This window comes from Lipotes vexillifer, unplaced genomic scaffold (assembly GCF_000442215.2).
Source record: "Lipotes vexillifer unplaced genomic scaffold, Lipotes_vexillifer_v1.1 scaffold1404, whole genome shotgun sequence".
Lineage (NCBI taxonomy): Eukaryota > Metazoa > Chordata > Mammalia > Artiodactyla > Lipotidae > Lipotes > Lipotes vexillifer.
The window spans coordinates 570,817-587,712 of NW_006796463.1; the positions used below are offsets into that span (position 1 = coordinate 570,817).

Consider the following 16,896-nt stretch of genomic DNA (forward strand, 5'->3'; position numbering starts at 1 on the left):
GAGAGTCCAAGTGACTGATGTAACTTATCAATAGGACAAAGGCACAGTGGGGTATACCAAGTGAAATGGTAGGTAAAACTGCCTAATGCAAATTTATATAAATTGTTATTTCTGTTTATTTCTGTTCCTCTCCCATTCTCTCTGGTTTTGCTCACCTTTTACAGTTTTATTTATTTGAGTTAAATTTGTTTAGCATGCTAAACAAATTTAATTTTGCTCTTATGCACTTTAATGCATGAGAGCAATAAATTTAATAAATTTTAAAAGACAGAGCAAGACTAGATTATGAGTGTGTGTGATATCAATATTCATACATAAATATCAATATGAATGAACATCAAAAACAAAGCAATATATCAATTGGAACATGGCCTAAAAAACAGGAATTTCATTACAACATCTGCAACGTTCCAATGATGAAGGTTTCACAAAAAATAGCCAGGTGAGGGAGATTCTAGGTTCTAACAGAATTGGCTTGGTCGATGCAATGTGTGAAAAAGGAAGAATTTCAAATAAATATCTAGATTTCTTTTAAAATTAGAGTGTATAGTAATAATGGGCTTTGATTCCCACACTGCAACAACTGGCTGGACCTAAGTATTAGCTAATCCCATTTAGATGGGGAAGGCTTTTTCCAGTTTCATACAATCTCCCCACTTCCAATTTCTTAATATTTTACTACTGAAGTTCATTACTCATTTATATTACCTATATGATTCTAGACAGTTGAGTATGTAACATCTGATCCAGAGGAAAGTGAACCAAGTTGTAAAAGGTTTTGATATTTTGGTCCTAATGGTATGGTTATCCTTGAGGTGGAGAGAGATGCAATATACACATTTTAAGCATTTTCCACCCTTCTAGAAAAGGAAAAAACAGAAAACAAAAAATCTTGTCATTAGATGTGACTCTCTTAGCTTGATTTCACTAGATCCTTACTCATCTGACCTCATATTTTGTATTTTGATAATCAGAGAAAAACATTGTGGTCTTTATTGTATTTGTCTCCTTATAAGGAGGAAATGTATTCAAATTATATTTTTTGGCTATTTCTGGTCTCTGTGAAACTGAATTTTGATAATATATAGTATTATTTGACTATAATAAAATTTTGCTGATTATGCATACATGTATGTCCAACTCAAGTAATATATATATTTCTTATTGTAAATTAAAAAATTGGCAAAGTTGCCATCCATTCCAATGTCTTATGCATTCTTTTTAGTGTGAGTCCTTGTGTCAGGACCTGGTTATATCTGAAGCCCTGGTTACAGGTAAGCATTTACAGTGTAGGGCCCAAACTAATGAATTTTAAATGATAGCACTATTACTTCTAAATATGTCCTAACAGATTCCTACAGCACATACAACAGAGTCAAATCTATTGAAAATGAGGCAAAGAATTACCTTTACCTTTTTTTTGGGGGGGGGGCGGATCTAGGATGCTATGGTTAATTGACAAAATGCCCCAAATTCTTCCTTGTATGTACCCCCTTTTCAATATGACGATAACTTCTCTCATCGAGAGGTGGAGCCTGTTTTCCACACATGAATGTAGGTTGACTTTTCTATACATTCGGCCAAAAGAATGCTGTAGAATTAATAGAATAGTTCTATGAATTCTATTAATTAATAGAATTAATGCAATTCTAAGCCTAGAACTCAAGAGGCCTTTCATGCTTCAACTCTCCCTCCTGGAACACTCATTGCCATGGGAATAGGCCAGGCTAGCTTGCTAGAGGTACAAAGGCCATCATCTCAGCCAAGGCCATCCTAGAGCAGCCAGCTTCCAGACAACCCAGTAGCTGAGTGCAAACACCTGAGTAAGCCAAGGAAGCTCAGTCAAGTCCAGCCCAGACTGGCAGAATTGTCCAGATGACCTGTAGACTCAGAGGGAAAGTACATTGCTGTTTGAAGCCACTAAGTCAGTAATTTTCAAAGTGTCATCTAGGGTTACCTGGGATCTTCACCACCTGTTTCTGTGGAGCTGAAAGGTCAAAACTACTCTGATAATTATATTAAGACTTTATTTGTCTTTTAATTCTCATTCTGTCAAGAGTCTACAGCGGAGTTTTCCAAAGTCTTCATAATGTTTTATATCAAAACAATGAATACAGTAGCAGAAATGAGAACCCAACAGTCTCCTACTGAGCCACATATTAAAGAGATAAGCAAAAATGAAAACCAATGCTACCCTTCTCACTAAATTTTGCTTTGCTTAGAAAATGCAGCTATTTTTCATAAAAATACATTATTTATAAGTAATAGGTGTATTGTTAATGTTAAAGGAAATGATAAATATCTTAAATTTTATACTTTAGTTTCTAATACAGTAAATATCAATGTAAAATGCACGTAAACAAACCTCTTTGGAGTCCTCAATAATTTTTAAGAAAGGATCCTGAGAAGAAAAAATCTGAGAACCGCTACACATTTCTTATTTATTTAGCATTTCTACATTATGAGAATAGCAGTTTGTTCCTCAAGTAAAAATCACTATGCTTTGTCCCTCATGACATAATTCCCCTAGCACTCGTGCAATTCTAAAGCCTTAAGATTCATAGACTGTGGATATATGTTCTTTCATTTCTAGAGTAATATTAAGGCATTTTCAGTCTTATCATTTTATATTTTAAAAATGGGACTTATTCCCTTTCTAAAACACATGCAGATCAATATCAGTCTATCTAATTTGTAAGCAAATATTTGCTTGCTGATTTTACACAAAGCAATAATTTCCATGGGACACAGAAATACAGAAGCTGAGAATTTTAACTAAGAGAGCACCCATTCAAGGTTTTGCCAAATTTAGCTCGGGGTTGAAGGTTAAAGAATCCCAGTGGAGTTGTAATAATGATGCACTTGGGGAGGTTAAGTTGCTCATAAATTTTATTCTACGAAGATTAAAACTAAGGATTTTGAACTGGGTATGCTTCACTGCTCTAACATTATGTAAAGAAATGAAATAAAAAGTGAGAGATGACTACTCAATTCCTGAGAAGTCCATATTTATAAAAAATGACAGATAGGTAATATAGGATCACACATCTGCTATGATGAAAGGATTATAAAAAGTTAAAATTGTCTGCGGGCTAATACTGCATACTGCAATGCAAAACAGCTCACTAAAATATCTCATATGAAGCTGGATAATTCAACTGTATTTGAATAAAATAGCTTCTTTTGCTTAGTATTTTGTTATTAGCTCTTTGATTTAGCTGTAGGTAGTTGAGTAGTGAAAATGCAGGAAGTAGAAAATGTAATTAAAGAGCCCTACCCCTCAATGCATTGAAAGGAAAAATGAACTACATACACTACAAATATTTGGGACAAAACAAATTACTGTGAATTTTAATTGCTACTAGACACTGTTTAAAAATAAAATTTAAAAAGTAAAACAGCTTATGAAAATGAACTCGGTACTGATTGATTTAAATTTATGTTTGAAAATTTCCTCCCTCCCTCAAAAAACAGCTTGTTATAAACTGAATGATTTTGTACTAATATTTTCACATTATCTTGAAAACTCCAGAAAAATAGCATGCGTTGTATTTTAAAGTAAAAAATAATAATGGATTTTATATTAAAAAACATAGCACATGGACATTTTAATACTATTTTCTACAAATAAATCTGGCTGATTTAAACCAGTGTGAAAGTGCCAGCCTCCAAAGGGAGTAAACAGAAATTTTTCAAATGTTTACGCTGGAAAATGACAACAGCTGCTTTATATACACATCTTTTATGTGAGTAAAGAGAAGAAAAAACTTGTGTACGTGTCCTCTCCAATTTTAGCCACCTTTTCTAACTACCATATGGGTAACTTCATTAGAAAGCCTGCATGGGCATTTTATGAATTGCCCTCTTAGTTAAATAGTAAGCACTAATGGTAATTACAAGAATCTCAAAAGCAATAAAATTAATACCATGTGATTTGGGAGTCTAAAAGATTAGAAGAGGAACCAAAATTATGTGTTTTTGTTTTCTTCAAAAGCAGAATCAAACAAAGACTATACTCCTTTTCACTCTTGACAGGGCTTAATATTGTAGTTTAGCAATATTAATATGATAACGTCCTTGCTTCAGGGAAGAGAAAGAAGTAACCGAACCATATCAGAATTATGAAGGAAAAGGTTGGAGACTTGTAGAGGTAGAAAATTAGTTTGAATTGAAGTTTTAGCAGAGGTCAACTATTGAGTTGAGTCAAAAGAGAAAAATCTCACTGCATACACCATCTGTGAAATATAAAGAATTAAGTATTAGCAGTTTTAGTAGACTCTAAACACTTTATTATCTGCTTCAAGCCAGTATACTGGATCTATATAGCCAGCGTAAATTCCTGATGAAAGCAACTGAATAAAATTATGTATACAAATATATGTGCATACTTTTAAAGAATGTTACATCTGACATGATTGAAATCTGCAAAGACTAAGATCAAAGTAAAAGCAGGAATCCTAAGAGGTATCACCAAAGCCAGCGTACAACATGAGAACTTCTAGAGATCCTCAGAAAGCTTGAGCTTCCCTTTTGGCTGCTTCATGAGGATAAAGGGAAAAGTATGGTAGAAGACTTCTTCCATAAAATGAGAAAGAAATCTCATGGGGAAAAAGGGTCTGAAAGGTGATATACTGTCTTGTCCTTAGTGCTGGTTAGAGAGAAAAAAAAAAAAAAGGATTCATATTAACAAGTTGGTCTTCATCACAGACCTGAAATCTACATCCATGCTATTTGAAAGCATTTAGTTTAAAAGCAAAGCATTTAGTTTAAAAATTGTCCTGGATTAATAGTGCCCTTGAGTGACTAGTAGAAGCAAATACTTTAAAAGTGGAACTCCCAAGTCTGCCCTTAAAGAATTTTCATCAATAACATTCCACATGTGTGAGATTATAGTCAAAATCAGAACACACAAGGAAAATAAGATTTCACATGTGAGAACAAGAAGGAACTGGAAGTGCAATTAGAACCATGAAAATTAAATTAGAGGCTCAACTGAAAATAAGAACAAGAAAAAGAGACTATTAAATTTGTAAAACACTCAAGTGGAATTTTGTATCAAAAATTATAAAATTAAAAGAATAAAAAGAGATTAATTTAAAATAAATCACAAATACAGATCAAATCAGTGAACGGGATATAGACTCAAAGAATATGATACTAAGAAAATATGAAATGATTTGGAAAAAAATTAAGAGACATAAAAGTAGAGAAAAATGGAAAAAGTCACACTAAATGAGGTAATGACCAAGGAGTTCCAGAATTGCTGAAAGACATCTATCCTCAGATTCTGGAAGGCCAACAAGTCTAAAGTGGGATACATAAAAATTATACATGTCATAACCAGCTTCAGAACACCAAAGAACAAAGGAAGATTTTAAAAGCAGCCAAAGAGAAATAGCAAATTACCTATGCAGGTATAACAATTAGACAGACAGTTGACTTGCCATTAATAAATGGAATCCAGAAAATAACAGAATAAAATCTTCAATGGTGTCAGAAAAATCTTTGACAATGTAGACTCACAGTTCAGAAAAACTATTTTCCAAGGACAAGAGCAAAATACAAATACTTTCAGACAAAGAAAAACTGAGAAATCTTCACTAAAGGAAAGTCTAAAAAATATACTTCAAATAAATAGATAAGGTGGAAGTTCTAATAAGAAGGAACAGTGAAAAAATAGTGGTAAATATGTGAGTAAATCTAATATAATATTAATTTATAATACAGTAATAACAATATCTAATTCTTGGAATAATAGAGCAAAAATACCTATAGCATTGATTAAAAAATCTGATGGCTCATAGTAATTAAAATAATCTAATATACTTGTATTTTAGGAGGAAGTTAAAAATATTAACATGCCTCTCTGTGTGTGTGTGTGTGTGTGTGTGTGTGTGTACTCATTTGCTCTGAGAGATATGTTAATTGTATTAGTTTTAATAGTATATTTTATTTTTGTTCTGTGGCTTGTTTTTTTCTTTTAGCATCAATAAAATTTCCAAGTTTTAATAAAAATATCAAGTTACATGCTTTGATAAACTCAGAAATTTCCAATAAACATCCTCTAGAGTTTACAGTAAAAGTAGTATTGTTGAACAAATAGAATGTATGCATATAAAACTTATGAGCAAATACCCTCAATTTAGGCATGCACAACTACCCTAAGACAATTTGACTTATGGAATATCTTTGATAATATATTAAAAAATTTATAGCCTCTCAAACTTCTACGGTGAATGACACCCAACCTCACCTTAAGAAAGAAGTTGTTCACAATCTGTCCTGTGCAGAAAATGCTGATACACTGGAAAAAAGAAAGCCCAGTATTACTAATACAATCCTCTTGTTTATTATTTATTAAAGTTAAAAAAAAATTATTCTAGATAATTTGTTATTCCCATGCAATCATATTATATTCATATTTACTAGTTTTCTAAATTGAGAGAAAAATATAGAATAAACACTTTAACATAATGCTTTAATATATATATTGCACAGAACAATTCTTTATATTAAGTTAAATTATTCATTAAAAGTAGTCAAATTAAATGTTTGAAGTATATATTATATAATATAAAGATATACACATATATTTTAACATTATCATATTCCTATAACTTTCTTTGTATCTCTATATCCAAAAAATTCCTTTTGAAATCTTTCATTAGAAACTCTACTGGTATCAATATACTCCTTGAATAATTAATTTTTTAGGATCTTGTTGTGATTTGTGTCATAGAGTGTTCTGCCTATGTTTTCCTCTAAGAGATTGATAGTGTATGGCCTTACATTTAGGTCTTCAATCCATTTTTTTTTTTTTTGGTAGTACGCGGGCCTCTCACTGTTGTGGCCTCTTCTCTTACAGAGCACAGGCTCCGGACGCGCAGGCTCAGTGTCCATGGCTCATGGGGCCAGTCGCTCCGCGGCATGTGGGATCTTCCCGGACTGGGGCACGAACCCGTATACCCTGCATCGGCAGGCGGACTCTCAACCACTGCGCCACCAGGGAAGCCCCTAATTAATATTTTTTACTTTAATTTATAACTTAATTAAATTTATAATTTAATTTTTAATTTATAAATTTATGTTTTGGCAGTAGTTTAAGAAGCTAAAAATTCTCAAAGGCATAGAATTTTATGTGCTCATCTCTTCAGTTTAGAGAGTTTTATTATTAGTTTTATTATTCGTATTAGCTTGTAACAGAAGTTCTGGATTAAGCAGTACGTTGGGTTGATCAGCATGAGCTTGTCTTTTTTATGATAAAAAATGATCAAATTAGTAATTTCATATGGCTCAATTAACTGGCTCACACAACTTAAAAACCTACAGGTAGACCTGGTATGTTTCCAACATTCTGCCTTATGAGGTTGGTTTCATCCTAAGGCTCCCCTTGTGACATTAAGATAAATGCCACCAGCATTTAGGACTACAGCCTTCCTCCTTCTTCTCAGGGAGAAAGAGGGGATATTTACTTAACAGTGTTCCCCCCCCAAAAATCCTCAGATGTACTCTGGACTTGCAAAATTCAGCCCATAACACTGGCTTAGCTGTGTTATATAAATCCCATCCCTGAAGCCAGAACTAAAGTCTGGCATAACAGAAACAGGGATGGGAGAAAGATGCCATTAATGCAATGGAAATCATTCACTATTTTGTCTCGAAATTTTTTTAATGTACTAATAATGAGTCTAGCTAAAGTAGGAAAAATGAGTCCTGGCATAATTCCTGGGATTTCTGGATGACTGATATTTACCATTTTGGCTCTTTTATTTTTCTTTTTGAGAGGAGAAGATTTCTTAAACATCCTGTGTCTTTGATTCAGGGTCTTACAAGTAAGAATGATTTAGTATTTACCCATTATAGATGTACGAGATCTTAAGGTGAAGAACAAAAGCAAAATCCTATTTGGCTGTGATCATGTGTGAATTCCAAATGGGCAGGGGAAAACTGTTTCCAATCAAATGGGATGTCGCCGAAAAAGTGCATGGGCTAGTTTGTTCCATGTTTATCCAAGTTATTGATTTTTCCATCATATATAAAGTCTTACAACATTAAAGAGATTGTTCCTGCTACAACATTATGAATTCATTGCTTGGAACACAGTTTGCTATTGAATGTCTGCCAGATTTTGTTAACAAAGGTATTCAGAAGAAAACTGTGCAGCTATAACACAATGAATACATGAAGTCTCTAATAATGTCTATAAAGTCATGTGCATATTCTTTTTTTTTTTTTAAATAAATTTATTTATTTATTTATTTGGCTGTGCTGGGTCTTCATTTCTGTGTGAGGGCTTTTTCTAGTTGCGGTGAACAGGTAATTGACTAAGCATTCTACAAAGAAATAGTAAACCTAAAAGCAATTATACATTTTTAAAGATCATGGAAGGATTTTCAAGATAATAAATCTCAGCAAGTAAAAAATATCTGTAACAATTACTTTCTGAAGAATACAGAGCCATTCTTTGATGATGTATATTTGAATACACATTCACTAGATCCCTAATTTTTGGATAAATGAATTGCTTTAATCACATAAATGTCAACTATTATTATATTGTCTGTTAAATAATATGAAATGTGTACTTTCTGTATTATTCTCAAGCAATTTCCTTCATGAGCACATGAGCAGCTTCAAGAATCAAATCGACCACACTACATCACTCAGGGAAATTTACAGCAGATAAGGAACACAAAACATGGGAGAAAATGAAAGAGAGAAAAATTACCTTTCTCAAAAAAATCTATGCTCATCTGAATCTTAAATCATGTATTCTTTTCCCTTCGTATCATTCTTGATGGGACTCTTGCAGAAAAAAAAAAAAAAGGATTAAACTGACTGTGCTTCACTGTCAAGAGAAACCTATGGTCAGGGACATACCTAATTTCTAAAGCTTTCATCATTAATATTTTATGAGTCTCACTGATTTGTCCTATCTAGAAGAAAAAATTTATCTTTCATTTGTGCAAGCACTACCTGCTGAGTAATAGATTTCTTCTCTGTAAATTGAGTGGTGAAATGCAAAAGGCAGCAAAGGTAAGAAGAGGCAAATTTTTCTTTTACTGGAGTCTGGCTGCACTTTTCTGGAGTTGCAGAGTCAGCCAAGCAAAGTGAAAGATCCTTGGGGAGCTAGGAAGTGTCATTTCCGTTCTAATATACTTTGGCCTACACATGTTACTGCCCACATGTTTAACCTGACTTGTAAATGAGATGATTAGCTACAGTGACTTTTTTTTAACTTAAATATTTACAAGTAAGTTTGGTGCCTACAATGTTGGAAAATCACTAGCTCAACCTTGAAAATTTCCTTCATTGTAGATGAAGTAACGAAAAGGCAAACTGATGGTCTTTGAACACTTCAAACTGAAAAACTGGGATATTTTGCCCCTTGGTTGAGCATGGCTTGCCTTAGCTGAACTAAGGAGGCCATTTAAGTAGGCTAAGAAGCCAACTAAGTAGAGTCATTTGTGACACTGGAGCTGACTATTCCCTGGGCAGTGTTCATCCACAGAAAAGTGAAGTAGAGGAAGAGGGTCCAGGATCCCCTTTCACAGTCAAAATGATATTGGGTGTCCATTTATTAAGTCCACCTGAGATAGGCTGGGACCTGGGACCCTTTGCTGCAGTGCTGCAATGCTTGCACCTGGACACACCTCTCCTTGAGCAACAAAATACAAAGAAACTGTATGGGACTAAAAATAACTGCATGCATGCGCAGTTGGGGCAAATCCAGGACAAGAGATATAAAAAGACCAAAAAAACCCCAACTGCCACTTCTGAAGAGCTGGGAGCAAAAACAGGGGGTCTGGAGCAAAAGCACGGTACTGCTCATGCACCCTGAACTCAACACCACCAGAGGGGTGAGCAAAACACCTAAGCCACCCCTCTGGCCTGACCACTGGACACACCCCTACCCTCACCCCATATAAGGAACCAGCTTGTCCCCGTCAGGGAGCAAACAAGCAAGGGAACCTATTACTTGTTCTTGCTCCCCACACCTGCTGCAGCAGAGGCCCCAATAAAGCCTTGCCTGAATTTCTTGTCTGGCCTCTAGTAAATTTCTATTGGTTGGGGAAGGCCAAGAACCTTGGTCAGTATCATACCTAGACCACAGGTGCATCTAGTTGCACAGGAAGTAGAGTGTGATTCCCACATGTGGTTGAAAAGATAGCTTCTGGATAAATGTCTTTAGTGTAAAATCAGAAAAAAAAATTCTGGTTTCAAATGAGTATTTTTCTTTGCTAGAGAACATAGAATTCAAAACTATATGAAAAAATTGTTTCTTTTCTTCAGAGCTGTTATCTCAATTTTTAATTATATATTAACTAGTTTAATTAGTTAACATCTTTCTAATCTCTTAGAAAATAAATCGGACCCTGTTTATTTTGGTGCACAACTGTATCCCCAGAGTCTTGTACACCATTGGCAAGCAGTAGGTATTCAACCAATTTTTGGTAAAAAATGTGCATATTTAAAATTTTCATCAATGTCTACTAGCATGTTCTACATAATAATAATGTTTGTGGTAAGAGTGATGATCTATTCAAACTATAGCTACTGATCATAAATTTATATAAAGCACTGTGTTAGAAATGGGGTGATACTAGAATGTTTAAGATTAATTCCTGGGCCTCAAAGAGTTGACCATCTAGTTGAGAGAATAAGTATATGTGTAGAGATTATACAAAATGTGAAATATTAAGTGACAAGAGAACATATTAGTTGTAATTGTACATAGGTATTAGATAAACAGAAATGAAAGGACATCTTGATAAGGAGAACTACATGAGTAAATACATTGGAATCAAAGGAATATAAACCACAAACCATAAATTATGTTGCTAAGAATGATATAGCTTAGAACAACTGACAAGAGAACACTACCCCTGTCTATAAGAACCATGTAAACCCACTTCTTTCATTGATTTGTGTATTTAATTGTTGTAGTAGAAACACACGATTCCCATGAACTGAAAGGATCTACATTCGATACTCACTAATGTAATATTACCAGAACTACATGAATATTTCTTTTCTCACACTCCAGCTGGCTGCTGCATCCTTTCAAAATTTTTAAATCTTTGCCAAACTTAAAATGTTTGGGGGTAGAGGGGGAATGGCCTCTTGTTTTCATTTGATCTTTACTTGGGATTTATGTATCTTTTCATATCTTTATCCTTTCTTCTCTAAACATCAGTGCTTTTCTCATTCCTCCCTCTCCAATTTGTTTGCCTAAATCCTGGGCATCCTCACCTGGCTAGACAAATGGAGCAAAGTAGATAATAATTTTTAGAGAAAGGTAGCCATTTGTAGATATTTCCTACTAAGCAAAATGGTTGTTAGTTGTTGCTTATCAATGGGTTTGCTATAGTAGTCACTAGTCACTAGTTTCAACAAATATTTTTTTTGTTTAAAATTTTCTCAGGCATACTTCTGGAAATTTTAAATTAATTCAGAACTCATTTAAGCCTTTGTTTTGGCAATAACTCACTAGTTCTGTTATTCTATATCTATTCTTAAAATTGATGTCAATTTGAGAAAACTATTATTTTAACCAAAAAAGTATGCAGTATATGAAATGAGTAATCTATTTAAAAAATAATATAAATATTCAAAGTTAAATAAGAAAATACAACATGTTACATACCCTGAGAAAACCATAATTCAAAAAGAGTCATGTACCACAATGATAATTGCAGCTCTGTTTACAATGGCCAGGATATGGAAGCAACCTAAGTGTCCATCGACAGATGAATGGATAAAGAGGATGTGGCATGTATATACAGTGGAATATTACTCAGCCATACAAAGAAACAAAATTGAGTTATTTGTAGTGAGGTGGATGGACCTAGAGTCTGTCACACAGAGTGAAGTAAGTCAGAAAGAAAAAAACAAATATCGTATGCTAACACATATATATGGAATCTGAAAAAAAAAAAAGGTTCTGAAGAACCTAGGGGAAGGACAGGAATAAAGATGCAGACGTAGAGAATGGACTTGAGGACACAGGGAGGGGGAAGGGTAAGCTGGGAAGAAGTGAGAGAGTGGCATGGACATATATACACTACCAAATGTAAAATAGATAGCTAGTGGGAAGCAGCCACATAGCACAGGGAGATCAGCTCGGTGCTTTGTGACCACCTAGAGGGGTGGAATAGGGAGGGTGGGAGGGAGATGCAAGAGGGAGGAGATATGGGGATACATGTATATGTACAGCTGCTTCACTTCATTATGAAGCAGAAACTAACACACCATTGTAAAGCAATTATACTCCAATAAAGATGTTTAAAAAAAAAGAAAATACATGTTAAGATGGGGAAAAATTTTGAGATTTCCTTGATTTTCAAACTGAAGTACTTTTCTTCAAAGCTAATATCAAACTAATTAAATTTATATCATTTTATTATAAAATAGAATGTCCTATAAAGAAGATGTAGTACATATATACAATGGAATATTACTCAGCCATAAAAAAGAATGGAAAAACCCCAAAGTTAGCAGAAGGAAAGAAATCATAAAGATCAGATCAGAAATAAATGAAAAAGAAATGAAGGAAACGATATCAAAGATCAATAAAACTAAAAGCTGGTTCTTTGAGAAGATAAACAAAATTGATAAACCATTCAAAGATCAATAAAACTAAAAGCTGGTTCTTTGAGAAGATAAACAAAATTGATAAACCATTAACCAGACTAATCAAGAAAAAAGGAAGACCCAAATCAATAGAATTAGAAATGAAAAAGGAGAAGTAACAACTGACACTGCAGAAATACAAAGGATCATGAGAGAATACTATAAGCAACTCTATGCCAATAAAATGGACAAGCTGAAAGAAATGGACAAATTCTTAGAAATGCACAACCTGCCGAGACAGAACCAGGAAGAAATAGAAAATATGAACAGACCAATCACAAGCACTGAAATGGAAACTGTGATTAAAAATCTTCCAGCAGGGCTTCCTTGGTGGCGCAGTGGTTGAGAGTCCGCCTGCCGATGCAGGGGACACGGGTTTGTGCCCCGGTATAAAATGGACAATCTGGAAGAAATGGACAAATTCTTAGAAATGCACAAACTGCCAAGACTGAATCAGGAAGAAATAGAAAATATGAACAGACCAATCACAAACACTGAAATTGAAACTGTGATTAAAAATCTTCCAACAAACAAAAGCCCAGGACCAGATGGCTTCACAGGTGAATTCTATCAAACGTCAGGAGAACAGCTAACACCTATCCTTCTTAGACTCTTCCAAAATATAGCAGAGGGAGGAACGCTCCCAAACTCATTCTACGAGGCCACCGTCACCCTGATAACAAAACCAGGCAAGGATGTCACAAAGAAAGAAAACTACAGGCCAATATCACTGATGAACATAGATGCAAAAATCCTCAACGAAATACTAGCAAACAGAATCCAACAGCACATGAAAAGGATCATACACCATGATCAAGTGGGGTTTATCCCAGGAATGCAAGGATTCTTCAATATATGCAAACTAATCAATGTGATATACCATATTAACAAATTGAAGGAGAAAAACCATATGATCATCTGAATAGATGCAGAGAAAGCTTTCAACAAAATTCAACACCCATTTATGATAAAAACCCTGCAGGAAGTAGGCATAGAGGGAACTTTCCTCAACATAATAAAGGCCATATATGACAAAGCCACAGGCAACATCGTCCTCAATGGTGAAAAACTGAAACCACTTCCACTAAGATCAGGAACAAGAGAAGGTTGCCCACTTTCACCACTATTATTCAACATAGTTTTGGAAGTTTTAGCCACAGCAATCAGAGAAGAAAAAGAAATAAAAGGAATCCAAATCGGAAAAGAAGAAGTAAAGCTGTCACTGTTTGCAGATGACATGATACTATACATAGAGAATCCTAAAGATGCTACCAGAAAACTACTAGAGATAATCAATGAATTTGGTAAAGTAGCAGGATACAAAATTAATGCACAGAAATCTCTAGCATTCCTATACACTAATGATGAAAAATATGAAAGTGAAATTAAGAAAACACTCCCATTTACCACTGCAACAAAAAGAATAAAATATCTAGGAATAAACCTACCTAAGGAGACAAAAGACCTGTATGCAGAAAATTATAAGACACTGATGAAAGAAATTAAAGATGATACAAATAGATGGAGAGATATACCATGTCCTTGGATTGGAAGAATCAACATTGTGAAAATGACTCTACTACCCAAAGCAATCTACAGATTCATTGCAATCCCTATCAAACTACCACTGGCATTTTTCACAGAACTAGAACAAAAAAATTTCACAATTTGTATGGAAACGGAAAAGACCCTGAATAGCAAAAGCAATCTTGAGAAAGAAAAACGGAGGTGGAGGAATCAGACTCCCTGACTTCATACTATACTACAAAGCTACAGTAATCAAGACAGTATGTACTGGCACAAAAACAGAAAGATAGATCAATGGAATAGGATAGAAAGCCCAGAGATAAACCCATGCACATATGGTCACCTTATCTTTGATAAAGGTGGCAGGAATATACAGTGGAGAAAGGACAGCCTCTTCAATAAGTGGTGCTGGGAAAATTGGACAGGTACATGTAAAAGTATGAGATTAGATCACTCCCTAACACCATACACAAAAATAAGCTCAAAATGGATTAAAGACCTAAATGTAAGGCCAGAAACTATCAAACTCTTAGAGGAAAACATAGGCAGAACACTCTATGACATAAATCACAGCAAGATCCTTCTTGACCCATCTCCTAGAGTAATGGAGATAAAAACAAAAATAAACAAATGGGACCTAATGAAACTTCAAAGCTTTTGCACAGCAAAGGAAACCATAAACAAGACCAAAAGACAGCCCTCAGAATGGGAGAAAATATTTGCAAATGAATCAACTGACAAAGGATTAATCTCTAAAATTTACAGGCAGCTCATGCAGCTCAATAACAAAAAAACAAACAACCCAATCCAAAAATGGGCAGAAGACCTAAATAGACATTTCTCCAAAGAAGATATACAGACTGCCAACAAACACATGAAAGAATGCTCAACATCATTAATCATTAGAGAAATGCAAATCAAAACTACAATGAGATATCATCTCACACCAGTCAGAATGGCCATCATCAAAAACTCTAGAAACAATAAATGCTGGAGAGGGTGTGGAGAAAAGGGAACCCTCTTGCACTGTTGGTGGGAATGTAAATTGATACAGACACTATGGAGAACAGTGAGGAGGTTCCTTAAAAACTAAAAATAGAACTACCAGACGACCCAGCAATCCCACTACTGGGCATATACCCTGAGAAAACCATAATTCAAAAAGAGTCATGTACCACAATGTTCACTGCAGCTCTATTTACAATAGCCAGGACATGGAAGCAACCTAAGTGTCCATCAACAGATGAACGGATAAAGAAGATGTGGCACATATATACAATGGAATATTACTCAGCCATAAAAAGAAATGAAATTGAGTTATTTGTAGTGAGGTGGATGGACCTAGAGTCTGTCACACAGAGTGAAGTAAGTCAGAAAGAGAAAAACAAATACCGTATGCTAACACATATATATGGAATCTAAGAGAAAGAAAAAAGGTCATGAAGAACCTAGGGGCAAGATGGGAATAAAGACGCAGACCTACTAGAGAATGGACTTGAGGATATGGGGAGGGGGAAGGGCAAGCTGGGACAAAGTGAGAGAGTTGCATGGACATATATACACTACCAAATGTAAAATAGATAGCTAGTGGGAAGCAGCCACATAGCACAGGGAGATCAGCTCGGTGCTTTGTGACCAGCTAGAGTGGTGGGATAGGGAGGGTTGGAGGGAGGGAGATGCAAGAGGGAAGAGATATGGGAACATATGCATGTATAACTGATTCACTTTGTTATAAAGCAGAAACTAACACACCACTGTAAAGCAATTACACTCCAATAAAGATGTTAAAAAAAAAAAAAGAATGGAATAATCCCATTTGCATTAACATGGATGGACCTAGACATTACCATACAAAGTGAAGTAAGTCAGACAGAGAAAGACAAATATCCTCTGATATCACTCATATGTGGAATCTAAAAAAAAAAAAAAAAAAAGATACAAATGAACTTATTTACAAAACAGAACCAGACCACAGAATTCAAAAACAAATGTATGGTTACCAGAGGGGAAACGTGGTGGGGTGGGTCGGATAAATTAAGAGTTAGGAGTTTGGGATTAACATTTACATGCTACTATATATGTATAAAATAGATAATCAACAAGGACCTACTGCATAGCACAGGGAACTCTACTCAATATTCTGTAATAACCTATATGGGAAAAGAATCTAAAAAAGAATAGATATATGTTTATGTATAACTGAATCACATAGTTGTACACCTGAAACTAACACAACATTATAAATCAACTGTACTCCAATATAAAATAAAAATTAAATTAAAAAAATAGAATGTCATTTACATTCCCTAAACCTTGAAAATTCTCTAAATTTGCTAATTTCATAGTAACATATTTCTGAAACTATGTAAACTTTGTTCATATCCATGAATATTATTTGATGGCCTTTGTATAGATGTAACCCACTGGTAATTCCCACATTCTACTCTTCTTTTATTCAAAACATCAGTTATCTGGATTTAGTTTTTAAACTTTAAAAAAAAATTTGTTTTTTCCTTTATCATCTCTATCATTTACACTAATACATGTCTTTTTTTTTAGGGTCACATTTTACTACATAACAGAATTCTTTTGTTTCTTGCTTATTGATTCCTTTTTCTTGTTTTTTAACCACTTCACAATAATTACATTTCTTTAAAGACTACTGGAACTTTTTTTAAAAGATAAGTTGAAGCGGGCTTCCCTGGTGGCACAGTGGTTGGGAGTCCGCCTGCCGAT

General features: G+C 34.4%; 1 protein-coding gene across 1 annotated transcript in view; it reads right to left on the reverse strand.

The window, feature by feature from the left end:
• The window catches only part of MGAT4C (MGAT4 family member C), a 359,247-nt gene that overhangs the window by 40,151 nt on the left and 302,200 nt on the right, over positions 1 to 16,896 (reverse strand). Inside the window, exon 3 of the mRNA XM_007468628.1 lies at positions 6,254 to 6,304. The gene's annotated coding sequence lies outside the window, so the exon portion shown is untranslated. The remainder of the gene's footprint in view (positions 1 to 6,253; positions 6,305 to 16,896) is intronic.